This window comes from Schistocerca americana, chromosome X (genome assembly GCF_021461395.2).
Source record: "Schistocerca americana isolate TAMUIC-IGC-003095 chromosome X, iqSchAmer2.1, whole genome shotgun sequence".
In the NCBI taxonomy this organism is placed as follows: domain Eukaryota; kingdom Metazoa; phylum Arthropoda; class Insecta; order Orthoptera; family Acrididae; genus Schistocerca; species Schistocerca americana.
In genome coordinates this window covers 879,650,269-879,669,984 of record NC_060130.1, presented here as the reverse complement: position 1 = coordinate 879,669,984, position 19,716 = coordinate 879,650,269, and positions in this window count along the sequence as shown.

Genomic DNA, 19,716 nt, shown 5'->3' with positions numbered 1-19,716 from the left:
ATAGAGAGGACATGTTACCCTGACTGAAAGAAGTAATAATAATAATAATAATAATTATTATTATTATTCCCGTGGAGGCCCGGGAAAAGAATAGGCCTCCGGTATGTTCTGCCAGTCGTAAAAGGCGACGAAAAGAACAAACCACTAATAGGGCTAACCCCCCTTTTAGTGTGATTACTTGGTTCAGGACAGAACTAAAGAAGCCTCAGACAAGCGCCGTCATGGTCGGGGATGACGCTTGAACCCTATGCCCGCCCACAATGGTAACGACACTGCTAGCCAACTGGAAAATGATTTAAATCCAAATAGAGGTGTTTTGCAGGATATGCTTCCTGCAACCACCCTAGAAGGAAAACAAAGACAGAGGATGAGATGGTCAGATGAAGTTAATCGACACCTCATGTTCTGTTATTACCAAGCAACAAACCTGGGAACCAACACAACTGGATACAGATCACAAGTATACACAACATTTATTACCAGATACCCGGAATTAAAATTTTTAACAGAACAACGACTAGCTGATCAGATCCGTGTAATAATAAAAAATAACAGGATACCTCAGTCAGAATTAGAAAACATCAAACAACAAGTACAACAAATACTGGAACAAAATAATGTGCAATTAGGAGAAGGAGAAAATACAGTAGTGGACTCAAACATCCCAGAGAAAACAAACAAAGAACAAAACGTGTCAATTAAACAACCAGAGGAAAACAAGATCTTAAGACAGCCAGCAGAACAAGCACAAATAGAACACGAAGTGACACTCATGTTAGATATAGAAGAAAAAATTTCAGCTGACATATATAGAATACAAAGACACAAATACAGACATTAGACCATTCTTGCATAGACCACCAAATAACCCACAAGTCGAAACAACAATAAAAACTATCAACACAATCATACACAACAAAATAAATGAAAAAACAGCTATGGAAGAGTTACAACTACTGGTTTATATAGGAGCACTCACTACACTAAATATACGCACTAGACAGAGATCAGAACCAACCAACACACAGAAGAAACCCACAAAACCAGCATGGCAACACAGGCTACAGATCAGAATAGAAAAACTGAGAAAAGACATCGGACAGCTAACACAATTTATAAGAAATGAAATGTCAGAAAAAAAAACGAGAAAGGGTAGGTAAAACCTCACAACAAGAAGCGATTGAGCAATTAGATGAAAAGAAGCAGAAATTACAAGCATTGGCCAAACGACTTACAAGATACAAAAAAAGTGAAAATAGAAGGAAACAAAACCAAACATTCAACACAAACCAAAAGAGATTTTACCAAACAATAGATAACACACACATTAAAATAGACAATCCATCAAACATAACAGACATGGAACACTTCTGGAGCAACATAACAGGCATGCACGGTGGATACAAGCAGAAACAGACTCATACAAGATGATACCACAAATGCCTGAAGTGATAATTTTGCAACATGAAGTCACCCGAGCAATTAATTCTACGCACAATTGGAAAGCCCCTGGAAATGATAAAATAGCAAATTTCTGGCTAAAGAAGTTCACCTCAACACATTCACATCTAACTAAATTATTTAACAGTTACATTGCAGACCCATACACATTCCCTGATACACTTACACATAGAATAACCTATCTGAAACCTAAAGTTCAAGCAAACACAGCAAACCCAGCTAAATATCGCCCCATAACATGCCTACCAACAATCTACAAAATATTGACTTCAGTCATTACACAGAAATTAATGACACATACAACACAGAACAAAATTATAAATGAAGAACAAAAAGGCTGCTGCAAAGGAGCACGAGGATGTAAAGAGCAACTGATAATAGATACAGAGGTGACATATCAAGCTAAAACTAAACAAAGGTCGCTACACTACGCATACACTGATTACCAAAAAGCTTTTGATAGTGTACCCCACTCATGGTTACTACAGATATTGGAAATATACAAAGTAGATCCTAAATTGATGCAGTTCCTAAACATAGTAATGAAAAATTTGTAAACCACACTTAATATCCAAACAAATTCAGATAATATCACGTCACAGCCAATACAGATTATGCGTGTAATATACCAAGGAGACTCATTAAGTCCTCTCTGCTTCTGCCTTGCTCTGAACCCACTGTCCAACATGCTAAATAATACAAATTATGGCTATAATATTACTGGAACATACCCACACAAAATCACACATTTGCTATACATGGATGATCTAAAACTACTGGCAGCAACAAATCAACAACTCAACCAATTACTAAAGATAACAGAAGTATTCAGCAATGATATAAATATGGCTTTTGGAACAGACAAATGTAAGAAAAATAGCATAGTCAAGGGAAAACACATTAAACAAGAAGATTACATATTGAATAACCACAGTGACTCCATGGAAGCGATGGAAAAAACAGATGCCTATAAATATCTAGGATACAGACAAAAAATAGGAATAGATAATACAAATATTAAAGAAGGACTAAAAGAAAAATATAGACAAAGACTAACAAAAATACTGAAAACAGAATTGACAGCAAGAAACAAGACAAAAACTATAAATACTTGTGCTATACCAATATTGACCTACTCATTTGGAGTAGTGAAATGGAGTAACACAGACCTAGAAGCACTCAATACACTTACACGTTCACAATGCCACAAATATAGAATACATCACATACATTCAGCAACAGAAAGATCCACATTAAGCAGAAAGGAATGAGGTAGGGGATTCATCGACATAAAAAACCTACATTATGGACAGGTAGACAATTTAAGAAAATTCTTTCTAGAATGAGCAGAAACTAGCAAAATACACAAAGCAATCACTCATATAAATACATCGGCTACACCACTGCAATTTCATAACCACTTCTACAACCCTTTAGATCACATAACATCAACAGATATGAAGAAAGTAAATTGGAAAAAGAAAACACTACATGGCAAGCACTCGTACCATCAAACACAGCCACACATTGATCAAGACGCATCCAACACATGGCTAAGAAAAGGCAATATATACAGTGAGACAGAAGGATTCATGATTGCGATACAGGATCAAACAATAAACACCAGATATTACAGCAAGCATATTATTAAAGATCCCAATACCACAACAGATAAATGCAGACTTTGCAAACAACAAATAGAAACAGTAGATCACATCACAAGTGGTTGTACAATACTAGCAAATACAGAATACCCCAGAAAACATGACAATGTAGCAAAAATAATACATCAAAAACTTACCATAAAACATAAACTAATAAAAAAACACGTTCCCACATACAAGTATGTGCCACAAAATGTACTGGAGAATGATGAATACAAATTATACTGGAACAGAACCATTATAACAGATAAAACAACACCACATAACAAACCTGATATCATACTCACCAATAAAAAGAAGAAATTAACACAACTAATCGAAATATCCATATCCGATACAACAAATATACAGAAGAAAACAGTAGAAAAAATTGAAAAATACATCCAACTGGCTGACGAAGTCAAGGACATGTGGCATCAGGATAAAGTTGACATTATACCGATTATACTATCAACTGCAGGAGTCATACCACACAGTATCCACCAGTACATCAACGCAATACAGCTACATCGAAACGTATACATACAGGGTGTTTCAAAAATGACCGGTATATTTGAAACGGCAATAAAAACTAAACGAGCAGCGATAGAAATACACCGTTTGTTGCAATATGCTTGGGACAACAGTACATTTTCAGGCAGACAAACTTTCGAAATTACAGTAGTTACAATTTTCAACAACAGATGGCGCTGCACGTGATGTGAAAGATATAGAAGACAACGCAGTCTGTGGGTGCGCCATTCTGTACATCGTCTTTCTGCTGTAAGCGTGTGCTGTTCACAATGTGCAAGTGTGCTGTAGACAACATGGTTTATTCCTTAGAACAGAGGATTTTTCTGGTGCTGGAATTCCACCGCCTAGAACACAGTGTTGTTGCAACAAGACGAAGTTTTCAACGGAGGTTTAACGTAACCAAAGGACCGAAAAGCGATACAATAAAGGATCTGTTTGAAAAATTTCAACGGACTGGGAACGTGACGGATGAACGTGCTGGAAAGGTAGGGCGATCGCGTACGGCAACCACAGAGGGCAACGCGCAGCTAGTGCAGCAGGTGATCCAACAGCGGCCTCAGGTTTCCGTTCTCCATGTTGTAGCTGCGGTCCAAATGACGCCAATGTCCACGTATCGTCTCATGCGCCAGAGTTTACACCTCTATCCATACAAAATTTAAACGCGGCAACCCCTCAGTGCCGCAACCATTGCTGCACAAGAGACATTCGCTAACGATATGGTGCACAGGATTGATGACGGCGATATGCATGTGCACAGCATTTGGTTTACTGACGAAGCTTATTTTTACCTGGATGGCTTCGTCAATAAACAGAACTGGCGTATATGGGGAACCGAAAAGCCCCATGTTGCAGTCCCATCGTCCCTGCATCCTCAAAAAGTACTGGTCTGGGCCGCCATTTCTTCCAAAGGAATCATTGGCCCATTTTTCAGATCCGAAACGATTACTGCATCACGCTATCTGGACATTCTTCGTGAATTTGTGGCGGTACAAACTGCCTTAGATGACACTGCGAACACCTCGTGGTTTATGCAAGATGGTGCCTGGCCACATCGCACAGCCGACGTCCTTAATTTCCTGAATGAATATTTCGATGATCGTGTTATTGCTTTGGGCTATCCGAAACGTACAGGAGGCGGCGTGGATTGGCCTTCCTATTCGCCAGACATGAACCCCTGTGACTTCTATCTGTGGGGACACTTGAAAGACCAGGTGTACCGCCAGAATCCAGAAACAATTGAACAGCTGAAGCAGTACATCTCATCTGCATGTGAAGCCATTCCGCCAGACACGTCAAAGGTTTCGGGTAATTTCATTCAGAGACTACGCCATATTATTGCTACGCATGGTGGATATGTGGAAAATATCGTACTATAAAGTTTCCCAGACCGCAGCGCCATCTGTTGTTGACAATTGTAACTACTGTAATTTCGAAAGTTTGTCTGCCTGAAAATGTACTGTTGTCCCAAGCATATTGCAACAAACGGTGTATTTCTATCGCTGCTCGTTTAGTTTTTATTGCCGTTTCAAATATACCGGTCATTTTTGAAACATCCTGTACAACTACAGAAATCCATAATTATTCATATGTGTTCAATAACCCGAAAGTTCCTAAATACAATGTAACATATACCGTACAGTTAAAAGGAAGTCACACTTGATCAAGGTCCGCGTCACTTTCCATTTTTAACCAGACCTAAGGTCTGAGAAAAATAGAAATAATAATAATAGTAGAACATGAAGTGACACACATGTTAGATATAGAAGAAAAATTTCGGTTGACATATATAGAATACAAAGACACAAATACAGACATTAGACCATTCTTGCATAGACCACCAAATAACCCACAATTCGAAACAACAATAACAACTATCAACACAATCATACACAACAAAATAAATGAAAATACAACTATGGAAGAGTTACAACTACTGGTTTATGTAGGAGCACTCACTACACTAAATAAACATTCAGGCAAATGCCGGGATGGTTCCTTTGAAAGGGCACGGCCGATTTCCTTCCCAATCCTTCCCTAACCCGAGCTTGCGCTCAGTCTCTAATGACCTCATTGTCGACGGGACGTTAAACACTAACCACCACCACCACCACTAAATAAACACACTAGGCAGAGATCAGAACCAACCAACACACAGAAGAAACCCACAAAACCAGCATGGCATCACAGGGTACAGATCAGAACAGAAAAACTGAGAAAAGACATCGGACAGCTAACACAATTTATAAGAAATGAAATATCAGACAAAAAACGAAAAAGGTCTGAAGCAATAGAGCAATTAGATGAAAAGAAGCAGAAATTACAAGCATTGGCCAAACGACTTAGAAGATACAAAAAAAGTGAAAATAGAAGGAAACAAAACCAAACATTCAACACAAACCAAAAGAAATTTTACCAGACAATAGATAACACACACATTAAAGTACACAATCCACCAAACATAACAGACATTGAACACTTCTGGAGCAACATATGGTCAAACCTGGTACAACATAACAGACATGCACGGTGGATACAAGCAGAAACAGACTCATACAAGACGATACCACAAATGCCTGAAGTGATAATTTTGCAACATGAAGTCACCCGAGCAATTAATTCTATGCACAATTGGAAAGCCCCTGGAAATGATAAAATAGCAAACTTCTGGCTAAAGAAGTTCACCTCAACACATTCACATCTATCTTAACTATTTAACAGTTACATTGCAGACCCATACACAGTCCCTGATACACTTACACATGGAATAACTTATCTGAAGCCTAAAGATCAAGCAGACACAGCAAACCCAGCAAAATATCGCCCTATAACATGCCTACCAACAATCTACAAAATATTAACTTCAGTCATTACACAGAAATTAATGACACATACAACACAGAACAAAATTATAAATGAAGAACAAAAAGGCTGCTGCACAGGAGCACGAGGATGTAAAGAGCAACTGATAATAGATACAGAGGTGACATATCAAGCTAAAACTAAACAAAGGTCGCTGCACTACGCATACATTGATTACCAAAAAGCTTTTGATAGTGTACCCCACGCATGGTTACCACAGATATTGGAAATATACAAAGTAGATCCTAAATTAATACAGTTCCTAAACATAGTAATGAAAAATTTGTAAACCACACTTAATATCCAAACAAATTCAGATAATATCACGTCACAGCCAATACAGATTATGCGTGTAATATACCAAGGAGACTCATTAAGTCCTCTCTGCTTCTGCCTTGCTCTGAACCCACTGTCCAACATGCTAAATAATACAAATTATGGCTATAATATTACTGGAACATACCCACACAAAATCACACATTTGCTATACATGGATGATCTAAAACTACTGGCAGCAACAAATCAACAACTCAACCAATTACTAAAGATAACAGAAGTATTCAGCAATGATATAAATATGGCTTTTGGAACAGACAAATGTAAGAAAAACAGCATAGTCAAGGGAAAACACACTAAAAATGAAGATTATGTGTTGGATAACCACAGCGACTACATAGAAGCGATGGAAAAAAAACAGATGCCTATAAATATCTAGGAAACAGACAAGAAATAGGAATAGATAATACAAATATTAAAGAAGGACTAAAAGAAAAATATAGACAAAGACTAACAAAAATACTGAAAACAGAATTGACAGCAAGAAACAAGACAAAAACTATAAATACCTATGCTGTACCAATATTGACCTACTCATTTGGAGTAGTGAAATGGAGTAACACAGACCTAGAAGCACTCAATACACTTACACGTTCACAATACCACAAATATACAATACATCACATACATTCAGCAACAGAAAGATTCACATTAAGCAGAAAGGAAGGAGGAAGGGGATTCATCGACATAAAAAAACCTACATTATGGACAGGTAGACAATTTAAGAAAATTCTTTCTAGAATGAGCAGAAACTAGCAAAATACACAAAGCAATCACTCATATAAATACATCGGCTACACCACTGCAATTTCATAACCACTTCTACAACCCTTTAGATCACATAACATCAACAGATACGAAGAAAGTAAATTGGAAAAAGAAAACACTATATGGTAAGCACCCGTATCATCCAACACAGCCACACATCGATCAAGACGCATCCAACGCATGGCTAAGAAAAGGCAATATATATAGTGAGATGGAAGGATTCATGATTGCAATACAGGATCAAACAATAAACACCAGATATTACAGCAAGCATATTATTAAAGGTCCCAATACCACAACAGATAAATGCAGACTTTGCAAACAACAAATAGAAACAGTAGACCACGTCACAAGCGGATGTACAATACTAGCAAGTACAGAATACCCCAAAAGACATGACAATGTAGCAAAAATAATATATCAACAGCTTGCCATACAACATAAACTAATAAAACAACATGTTCCCACATACAAGTATGCGCCACAAAATGTACTGGAGAATGATGAATACAAATTATACTGGAACAGAACCATTATAACAGATAAAACAACACCACATAACAAACCTGATATCATACTCACCAATAAAAAGAAGAAATTAACACAACTAATCGAAATATCCATATCCGATACAACAAATATACAGAAGAAAACAGGAGAAAAAATTGAAAAATACATCCAACTGGTTGAGGAAGTCAAGGACATGTGGCATCAGGATAAATTTGACATTATACCGATTATACTATCAACTACAGGAGTCATACCACACAGTATCCAGCAGTACATCAATGCGATACAGCTACATCCAAACATATGTATGCAACTACAGAAATCTGTAATTATTGATACATGTTCAATTACCCGAAAGTTCCTAAATGCAATGTATCATATACCGTACAGTTAAAAGGAAGTCACACTTGATCAAGGTCCGTGTCACTTTCCATTTTTAACCAGACATAACGTCTGAGACAGGAAAAAGAAATAATAATAATTGTATAGAGACAACAGAACAAATCCACAGAAGCGGCAGCCTGTTATCACTCACAACTATTTGTAAGTTCATACTGTACCAGATTTGTATGTGTTCTTAGCAGTTCGTACTGTACCAAATTTGTGTGTGTTATTAGCTTTGCCCGGTAGCGTTCTCGCTTCCCACTTCTCGGGTTCCCGGGTTCGATTCCCGGCAGGGTCAGGGATTTTCTCTGCCTCGTGATGGCTGGGTGTTGTGTGATGTCCTTAGGTTAGTTAGGTTTAAGTAGTTCTAAGTTCTAGGGGACTGATGACCTAAGATGTTAAGTCCCATAGTGCTCAGAGCCATTTGAACCATTTGAACCATTAGCTTTGCCCTTAACCATGATTACCCACAAATCCATTGGGCAGAGACTGGAAACACTAAATACCACTCCCGTGGAACTACACCCTATATTGCTCAGCATTGTAATTGTACATGATGAACCCAACTTTACTAACAAAATTTTGTAAGTTGTTAAGGGATATTTTCTGAGCATTTTTTCATAAGGGACCCACAATGTTTGATAGCTCATTACTGAGTAATAATGTAATTATGATGTGTTTTGTTTGTCACCCCATTTACGTTTGTTTCTGCAGAAATAACTTCATAACATTAAAAAAGCCTACAGTATGAATTCACTAAAATATACAATACAAAACTCAAGTTTCTCATAGGCATCTACATGAAGATGCAAAAACTTTAAAATTTGGTTGCCATCACTGCAGGAACAGCTGAGCATAGTATCTGCGTGCACTCTTTTATTTTGTTCAGTGAACCCATTCACAAAGTTCAGTAAACATATCCCTACTGCTGTGAATCACTGTTCATGTATAACTAACACTGCCAGAAAAACAAACCTGAGACAGAACCAGACAGAGCCAAATGCAGACTGAGAGTAAAGAGTAAAGTGGGCATTACTGTCGTCATGGAGGTCTCCAGTGCCATATTTTAGATGGCCATCTTTCCTTGGGCGTCCTTCTAAGATGTCCATTCCATGTTAACCATTTATTTTCACTTGTCTCTACAATATCCGTTGTAACTCTGATCTGTTCTGGTAACACTTCATTTCTTATTTTGCCACTTCTTGTTACACTATGTGAGCAGAAGTATCCGGACACCTGTCTGAAAATGACTTAAAAGTTCATGGCGCCCTCCATCGCTAATTCTGGAATTCAATATGCTGTTGGCCCAGCCTTAGCCTTGATGACAGCTTCCACTGTCGCAGGCATACATTCAATCAGGTGCTGGAAGGTTTCTTAGGGAATGACAGCCCATTCTTCATGGAATTCTGCACTGAGGAGAGGGTGTCAATGTTGGTCAGTGAGGCTTGGCACAAAGTCGGCATTCCAAAACATCCCAAAGGTGTTCAATACGATTCAGGTCTGGACTCTGTGCAGACCAGTCCATTACAGGGATGTTATGGTCGTGTAACCACTCCCCCACAGGCCGTGCATTATGAACAAGTATGCACCACATAATGTACTGGAGAATGATGAATACAAATTATACTGGAACAGAACCATTGTAACAGATAAAACAACACCACATAACAAACCTGACATCATACTCACCAATAAAAAGAGGAAATTAACACAACTAATCGACAGCGAAATGCAGGAAGATCTGCAGCGGATAGGCACTTGGTGCAGGGAGTGGCAACTGACCCTTAACATAGACAAATGTAAAGTATTGTGAATACATAGAAAGAAGGATCCTTTATTGTATGATTATATGATAGTGGAACAAACACTTGGTAGCAGTTACTTCTGTAAAATATCTGGGAGTATGCATGCGGAACGATTTGAAGTGGAATGATCATATAAAATTAATTGTTGGTAAGGCGGGTACCAGGTTGAGATTCATTGGGAGAGTGCTTAGAAAATGTAGTCCATCAACAAAGGAGGTGGCTTACAAAACACTCGTTCGACCTATACTTGAGTATTGCTCATCAGTGTGGGATCCGTACCAGATCGGTTTGACGGAGGAGATAGAGAAGACCCAAAGAAGAGCGGAGCGTTTCGTCACAGGGTTATTTGGTAACCGTGATAGCGTTACAGAGATGTTTAATAAACTCAAGTGGCAGACTCTGCAAGAGAGGCGCTCTGCATCGCGGTGTAGCTTGCTCGCCAGGTTTCGAGAGGGTGCGTTTCTGGATGAGGTATAGAATATATTGCTTCCCCCTACTTATACCTCCCGAGGAGATCATGAATGTAAAATTAGAGAGATTAGAGCACGCACGGAGGCTTTCAGACAGTCGTTCTTCCCGCGAACCATACGCGACTTGAACAGGAAAGGGAGGTAATGACAGTGGCATGTAAAGTGCCCTCCGCCACACACCATTGGGTGGCTTGCGGAGTATAAATGTAGATGTAGATGTAGAACAGGTACTCGATCGTGTTGAAAGGTGCAATTACCATCCTCGAATTGCTCTTCAACAGTGGGAAGCAAGAAGGTACTTACAACATCAATGTAGGCCTGTGCTGTGATAGTGCCACACAAAACAACAAGGGGTGGAAGCCCCCTCCATGGAAAATGCAACTACATCATAACACCACTGTCTCCAAATTTTACTGTTGGCACTACACACACTGGCAGATGACATTCACCGCGCATTCGCCAAACCCACACCCTGCTGTCAGATCGCCACATTGTGTACTGTCATTTGTTACTCCACACAATGCTTTTCCACTGTTCAGTCATCCAATGTTTATGCTCCTTACGCCAAGTGAGGCGTTGTTTGGCATTTGCCAGCATGATGTGTGCCTTATGAGCAGCCACTCAACCATGAAATCCAAGTTTTCTCATCTGCTGCCTAACTGTCATAGGATCCTTATGCAGTTCGAAATTCCTGTGTGAATGGTCTGGACAGATGTTTGCCTATTACACATTGTGACCGCCTTCAACTGTCGGCGGTCTCTGTCAGTCAACAGATGATGTCAGCCTGTACGCTTTTGTGCTGTACAAGTCCCTTCTCATTTCCACTTCACTATCACATTGGAAACGACCTAGGGATGCTTAGGGGTGTGGAAATCTCACATACAGATATATGACACAAGTGACACCCAATCACGCGTGACGACGTTCGAAGTCTGTGAGTTCCGCGGAGCGCCCCATTCTGCTCTCTCATTAAGTCTAATGACTACTGACATCACTGATATGGAGTACCTGGCAGTAGGTGGTAGCACAATGCACCTAATATGAAAAACATATGTTTTTGTGGGTGTCCGGATACTTTTGATCACATAGTGTACTTCACAACTTCATCACCAAAACTCCACTTCCATTTCTTGTAATTTCTTCCCATTTATCCTGGAAACTTTCCACAGTTGAGCACCATAGAAAGCAATGTTCTCAACTATAGTTTTGTATATCCCACTTTTCAAATTATTTGGTGTTGTTTGATTCCAAATAATAGGGTTTAGCAGCTTAATTCACACCTTTCCCTTTCCTATTCTATGCTTTATTTCTTTATTGATTCCACCTTTATCCAAAATGATTGTCCATAATTATTTATATGATTGAGTACACTTTACTGTGGATCCATCATCCATAACAAGATCCCTTCCTGTACCTCCGACAAGGAAGTATTCTGTCTTTGTAAAGTTAATTTTCATGCCCCACTGCTCATATTCTTCTTTAAGCTTTCTTAACATGTATGACACATCCTCATCTTCCTTAGCAAAAGTGAGATGATTGTCAGCGAAATATGGGGAGAAAAGGATGTCATCACCTACTCAATTGCCATGTTTTTGCACTTTCTTATCCAATTTTCAAAAATACAGGGAGTACATAAAGACCGGGAACACTTTCAATTATTTATTGCACAAGAACCAAACATTATACATATAGCATAAATATGTCATTTTGAAAAGAAACCCTGAAAGGTTTTTTTTTCCATGTATACTGCCACAGACTAGTTTGGTAATTTGCCAATAATGAGCGACTACACCATAACACCACTGCCTCCAAATTTTACTATTGGCAGAAACATGGCGAGTTCAGGTGTGGATCGAGCTTTCTGTGTGTTGGAGTTCGACAAAAAAAAGTATGCTACAGCTGTTCATCAGATATTGAGAACCAAGTACGGTAAGAAGCCACCAACAAGGAAGCCATTTACCACTGGCACAACAAATTCATTACGTCAGGTTGCTTGTGCCCGGCAAAGAGAAGCAGACGTCCCAGTGTGAGTGAAGTGAATGTGGAGGGACATTCATAAGGAGTCCAAAGAAATCGATGTGTTGTGCATCCTGTGAACTCGAAATGGTTCCAATGACAGTGTGAAAGTCCTGCATGTGAAGTTCGTGGGTACCTGAACACGGAGCTGCCGCATCGATGGATCGGCCGTGCTACAGAAGGGGACAGCTGTTTCACGAAATGGCCTCCCCGATCACCAGATCTCACTCTGTGTGACTTTTTTCTGTGGGGACACATTAAAGATCTGGTGTATGTACTGCCTCTACCACGTGATGTAGCAGAGCTCCAGGAGAGAATACAGGAAGCGACTGTCACAGTCGACGATGCCATGCCGGCATGGCTATGGCAAGAATTTGGTTATCTTATTGACGTGTGCCAAATCACTCATGGTTTGCATATCGAATGTTTGTAAAAAAAACTTTCAGAGTTTCTTTTCAAAATGCAATATGTATGACATCTTTACAATGTTTAGTTCCTGTGCAAAAAATAATTGAAAGTGTTCCTGGACTTTATGTACACCCTGTATTTTAAAGAGGGTAGGCACTAAGCAGCATCTCTTGCTAACCTTAAGTTTCTGTGAGAGTAACTTCCCAACTTTAACACAACAAGTAAGCTTTCTAAAGCATTGTACATAAAATTTATGAATGTTCTGGTTATTCCTTGCTTCTCACATTCTACAAAGTGGTACATTGTTGTAGGCCTTCTGCAAGTCTGTAAAAACCGTCTCTCTCCAAGTCACGGGCCAGTTGCTCGCCAATCACCTGTCTAATGGCGCAGATTTTATTGATACAAAACCTTCATGCCTGAAAGCCACTCTTTTCTTCTACTTCCTCAGTTTCTTTCTTACGTCTAGTTTTGAGGGTATTACCATATAGAGTCTGTATAGAATTGATAACTGTGATGTCTCAGTAAAGCAATCATTGATGCTTCCCTTTTTAAATACATTTGTGATGAACCCTTCTTTAAACTTGATAGGGATTTCCTCTCCACTAAGACAGAGATTAAATAGCTTTGCAAGATGTTCAAACAACATGTTTGGCCTAGTCTTCAATAACTCCATATATACAGCTCCAGAACCTGGTGCTTTGTCATTTTTGAATTGTTTAACTGTATCCTGTACTTCCAGTGTTGTTATCTCCTGGATTTCTGCGTCATGTACATTGCCTGCAAAGGGGCATATATCATGAAATTTGGATCAATCTTCTTAAACAGTTCTTTGTAGTATGTCTTCCCTCTATCTATACTCATCAGCTGTAAGTTTATACTACTTCTGTCCTTTATTCATAGCTGTCTTATCATCTTCTTTACTTATTTGTACTTTTAACTTCCTGTGCAGTTATTAATTTCTATACATTTAAAGTCCCACACAGCATTTTTTTGTCTGATTACTGCTTTCTTTGCCCCTCATGTCAGTGTTACATACCTGCTTCTATAATCAGTCTTATTGCTTCTAAGCCATCTGTTATAGGCCTCCATATACTCCTGCACTTTTGCAGCAGTATAATCATCCCACCAATCATTTCAAATTTGCCAGACATGTTCTCAGGTACTCCAAGACTTTCAAAGGCAGCATCATGAGTAGCTCTCACAATTGTCTTATACACTACTTCCACTGTTGTATCATCAGTCTGATGTAGCTTCTCATTCAATCTCAGCTTCTATAAGAAGACAATTGAAGGATCCTGCAGTAAATTTAAATTATACTGTGGTTGGTCCAGTTTCTCTCTATTCTCGTTCGTTATTTGATTTACCAGTTATTCTTCAGCATCTTTCTGTAGCACCACATTTCAAAAGCTTCTGTTCTCTTGTCTGAAATGTTGATTGTCCATAATTCTCTTCAGTGCAAGGCTATCCTCGAGACAAATACTTTCAGAAAAGACTGAGTGAAGTGGCACAATGGTTAGCACACACAACTTGCATTTGGGAGGATGATGGTTCAAATCTGTTTCCAGCCATTCAGATTTAGGTTTTCGGTGATTTCCCCAAATTGCCCCAAGTAAATGCCAACATGGTTCCTTTGAAATGGCATAGCCAATTTCTTTCCCAGTGACCTTGACCTTGACAGTGTGTTAAACTCTAATCTTTCCTCCTTTCTTCCTTCAGAAAAGACTTCCAAACACTTAGATTTAAGTTCGATGGTAGCAAATTTCATGAAACATGTTTTTAGGAAATGTCAGTGGTCATAAAAATGATTAAAAACATAACACAGTCTATACTACATAAAACATTTTATTTTAAAAAAAGGGTGACCAGTTTCAACTAATACCTGACCATACTCAGACCGTTACATACTCCATGCTGACTGCTGGAGCTGGTGGCGTGGAACACTAACTGCTCTTGTCTAGTGTGAAGAACAAGAGTCTAGACTGTTTCTATTTTATTTTTAATAACAGATTTCTCTTTCTCAGAAATGCTCTTCTTGCTATTGCCAGTCTGCATTTTATATTCTCCCTACCTTGGCCATTATCAGTTATGTTGCTGTCCATAGTAGAATCTTGAACATTTTCTGAAGTGATATCTTAGGAACTGTATTGTGCCCGATGACCTCTTTTATTGCACATGAATAGATTCCAAGAGCTCTTATTACTTATTTTGATTAGATGCTGTGGTGAGTCAGTCTATTGTGACCGCTGCGCAACGGGAGAGTGAATGCCACCTGTTGGTGTTTCGAGCACATAACATGGTAAGAAAATTATGTAAGTGGAGCAGAGATGAATGGGCAATCTTTGTTGTGATGATATGGTGACAAATGGTGAAATCCTCTGACATAAGTGACTTTGACAAAGACTAAATTTTTATGGCCCAACAGCTTGGAATGAGCATCTCTGTAATGGCAAAGCTTGTCAGCTGTTAGTTTGCTACTGTTGTGAACATGCACAGGAAGTTGTTGATAGTGAAACTACAATTACGTAACGAGATGTTGGTCGTCCACACCTCATCACAGGATGTGCAGGCCTCTGACCACCTCGTTCTGTGCTGAGGCATGGAGATCAGGGGCTTGCCCACTCTGTAAAACAGGGTATATGGTGCTCTGTTGCAAATCTGAAGACAGAATACAATGCTGGTGCAAGCGCAAATGTTTTAGGGCACACGAGCACACCATTCAGTGCACATTCTTGAACATGGGGCTCCACAGCAGATGACCCCCTACATTTTCCCATGTTGACCCATTGGTATTGCCAGTTAAGATTACAGTAGGCATGAGAGCATCAAGATGAGACCATGAATCAGTGGAAATGTGTCGCTTGATAAGATGAATCACATTATTGTTTCTCCAGGTTGACAGTTGTGTCTGGATACACTGTCATCTGTGTGAATGAGTGCTCGCAATATACAGAGCCATGTATAGAGGCCAAAGGTGGCAATATTACACTATGGGGGACATTCATTTGGGCTCCCATGGAACCTGCAGTACTAATTGGTTTCATCATGAAGGCTGTAGACTATGTAGACATTATTGTGGACCATCTACATCCCTTCATGCATGATGTCTTCTCCAATGGCAATGACGTCTTCCATCAGTATAATTGTTGACATCACAAGGCCAGAATTATGCTACATTGGTTTGAGGAGCAAGATAGTGAACACGCATTGAGGTTTTGTCCACCAATTTCACCTGACTTGAACCCTATGGAACATATCCCGGATACTATCGAGTGCCAGATCCTTGTCCACAAACCACTGGTCTGTAATTTACTGGAATTGCATGATGTGTGTAGACATCAAGTGCTGCATACCTCCAAAAACCTACCAAGGACTTTTCAAATCCATACCATGCATAATCACTGCTCTATTGCATCCAAAAGTAGATCAACATGCTATTAAGCAAGTGGTCAGAATGTTTTGGCTCATCGTTGCATTTGGAAGTGCCATCTAAACAATCCCCTACAAAACCCCTTCCCCCACCCCACCCCGAAAAGGTCAATCTATTGCAGAAATTGACTCTAGCTCTAAATGTCAAAGAATGTAAATTTATCTTTATCATAGAACATGAAACAACATTATTTATGAGTTGCAAGTGCTCATGTACCTGCATGTGCAAATTATGTGACACTGATACTCATGACAGTATACTTTTAATGATCTGATGATGTCAGCAAACTGAAACTGGTCACTGTAGACTCTATAATAATGTGCGATCAAGATGAACATTTATGAATAATTCATATTACGCCATGATGGCAGGTGGTGCACATAGCAGGTATTGTGGATCCACGATACCTGCTCCATTCACCAACGCAGGCCATTATGGTGTAACATGATCTGAAGATGGTCACATTTGGATCAAAACCAGTTACCATCGCCAGTAAATAATTTATGAATAAAGTGCCAAACATGATTGTGGCCTCATTTATAAACTTCATGTCTTCAATTGATAAATTTCATGTGTGTGCTAATAATCTGTGCTGGTCAACACTTAGAAGGAGCATACCAAAACCTGTTTAAGATGTGTTAATATCATTCTGCCCTCTTATGTTTCTGTCATGTAGAGACTAGTTTACAAAAAGTCAGTCTTTCCATCCCCCATTTAGGAATGGGACAAAAAGAAACCTGAATACACATACAATAAAAAGTACTCTATGGTATGCAAGGTACAGTGATTTTCAAGCTTTATATGTTGAGCAATGCAGTAATGTGGTGCATACTTCATATGCATATGTGCATTGCCGGGTCTTTAAGCATCAGTTTAGGGATTTGCATAAAATCTCTACATGTTTTCAAAATGGATTTCCAAAGACTTTGTGTTTATAAAACTAGCTAAAATTGTGGAATTGATACTGTTCTTTGTGTCACTAAACTTTTCCTCTCACTGTTCATTTTGTTCACTCCAACTTAAATTCATAAAAAGGATTTATTAAAAAATCCTTCTCCTCTGGATTTTATTATTAATCTCTTACAATAATATAGTATTATCTGCAACAGACAGTAATATTTGCACTATAATCCTCATAGACAATTTTCATTTTCAGAATTTGATACTTTAGTATCCGGTGTGATTCAGATACCCCACCTGGCCTGAGTATCGATAGGAAGAACATGTCAGATATACTTGGGCTCCAGAAAGCAGCCATGAATTTCACCCACATGAATGGCTAGCATGTAAGATGCTGCCACCCTCTGACAAGTGTTAACCAGCACACACTGCAGCCTGGCTATTACTGACCTGTCTCTCACTTAGTCACTGAAACCTATAGTCATGTGCCATGGAATAGTAGACTTTTGACCTTGGCTGATATACATTCATGATTTGGATTGCTCTCTGGATTGTTGTATACACTTAAGAGGAGTCCATGCCATGTCGAGTTGCTATCCTACGCTGGGCAAAGGGAGGCCCAACACGATATTAGGAGGTGTCCATGACTTTCGTCACATCATTGTATGTTGTCCGCTCTTCTCAGAGAGTATTGTCTCGAAATTTCACTCGTAAACCTCTCCATGATGCACACCACCTCTCTTTTAATGTCTGCACTGGAGTTTGTTGACCATCCGCCGACTAGACAATCCCATGATAAACCCACCAGTCTTCGTTGGATCTTCTCTATCTCTTCTATCATTCCTATCTGAAAAGTATCCCAAACTGATAAACAGTACTCTACAATCAGATGGTTTTGAACCGCTTACTGTTTTTACATAAGACCAAAACTGTTGGGCCTTGCCCACTCATCTCGTATCGGGTGCCTAAGGGATGCTGCATTCTCGGAATGCTATACCACAATTCAAGCAAATAACATTAGTAGTTTTTTTTTCTAAACAGCAGATTTGACAATACTTAACTTGAATGTACTACATGTTGTCACAAGCGATGGGCGACAGGCAATATAATTCAGAGTCCCTGGCTATATCCAATGTTCCTGCAAGTTTGACACACAGTTTGTGGATCACTGATAACTGTTCTCATAGCACTCTCTGCGAGGCGAAGCTGATACTCCACTAATGTCAGCCTGAGGCTGGCAGGAGCAGCGCTTATATTTACTTCTTGCAGAGGTCGGCCCTGGCACGGCCGGTCTTTGTGAGTGGGCAATTGGCTGACGTCGCCTCACCGCCTTCTATGGTCTTGCATTCTTCCTCTTCGTTCCGGCATTTGTGGTTACGCCAGAACATTCTTTCCCCCCAAAGCGATGGCCCATCGTTGTGTAGGGAGTGCGACCACGGTGGGGGAGGCAGGAGTGTGGACACATCGTTGGGCCAGAAGCTGTGGCTCAGGGGTCAAGCTTCCGGCCATACCCCGCCATCTGTCCTGCGCTCTGGCGAAAATGTCCCCCGGAAAACGACCAGAAGGGTACGCGTCCACCTTCTGCTGCCATGAAGCAGATGAAGATGGCGGCGACTGCTGCGTTGTGGGTGGGTCCGGCTCCATTGGTAGGACGAGAGGACGCAGAGGAGGAGAATACCCCATCTCAATGTGGTCGTCCCTCGGTGTCGTGATGACACCCTCTGGCACCTGCTGTGGCCGCGCTGTCCTCTGAACCTGTGAAGATGGACTGAAAGACCATCATGTATACGACAGAGGCGAAGTTGATTTTGATGGTAGCACTGCAAGCCATCGGGACCTGAAAGAAGATACATGCAAGCGCCAAGTCGACGGACGAGATCGCCTCGCGCCCACCGTCTGCTACCGCTAAAAACCCTGTGAAAGACAATATCATGCGGCGCGAAGCAATACTTGCGACCTTCCTTCAGATGCTGAGGAGGGTGGAGCAGTATCCGATGGTGGCGGCCGTGAAGCAATTCCACTGGCGATGGTCCATCTCGTGGGTACGAACGATATGAGGCAAGAAACAGTTGCAATGCTTGATCCCTAGTGTGAGCGGAGCAAAGTTTGGTCATCTGCTGCTTGAAGGTTCTAACAAAACGATCCGCATCACCGTTTCACTGTGGATGGAATGGTGCATTAGTGAGATAACACCT